The sequence below is a fragment of the Callithrix jacchus genome, chromosome 2 (assembly GCF_049354715.1).
Source record: "Callithrix jacchus isolate 240 chromosome 2, calJac240_pri, whole genome shotgun sequence".
NCBI classification, from domain to species: Eukaryota; Metazoa; Chordata; class Mammalia; order Primates; family Cebidae; genus Callithrix; species Callithrix jacchus.
Genome location: NC_133503.1, coordinates 32,901,054 through 32,901,381, shown reverse-complemented (window position 1 = coordinate 32,901,381; position 328 = coordinate 32,901,054). Strand labels below are relative to the sequence as shown.

Here is a 328-nt window from a genome sequence, read left to right as displayed (position 1 = left end):
GTCCTCACTTCAGCAGCACATTTACTAAAATTGAAGCAATACAGAGAAAATTAGCATGGACCCTGTGCAAGGATGACACACAAATTCATGAAGCATTCCATATTTTTCTAAATGCCCATCAGTGATAGACTAGATAAAGAAAATGTGGTATGTATACACCATGGAATACTATGCAGCCATAAAAAAAGGATCATGCCCTTAGCAGGGGCATGGGTGGTATGGGAAGCCATTATCCTCAGCAAATGAACGCAGGAACAGAAAGCCAAACACTGCATGTTCTCACTTACAAGTGGGAGCTGAATGATGAGAACACGTGGACATATGGAGC

At 41.8% G+C, this 328-nt stretch overlaps 1 non-coding gene across 1 annotated transcript; it reads left to right on the top strand.

Annotated features, from left to right (window-relative positions):
• On the top strand, nucleotides 1-107 carry LOC118151824 (U6 spliceosomal RNA). Its single transcript, XR_004740230.1, has one exon. It is a non-coding gene; the product is annotated as a U6 spliceosomal RNA (small nuclear RNA).
• Nucleotides 108-328: the final 221 nt, after the last annotated feature.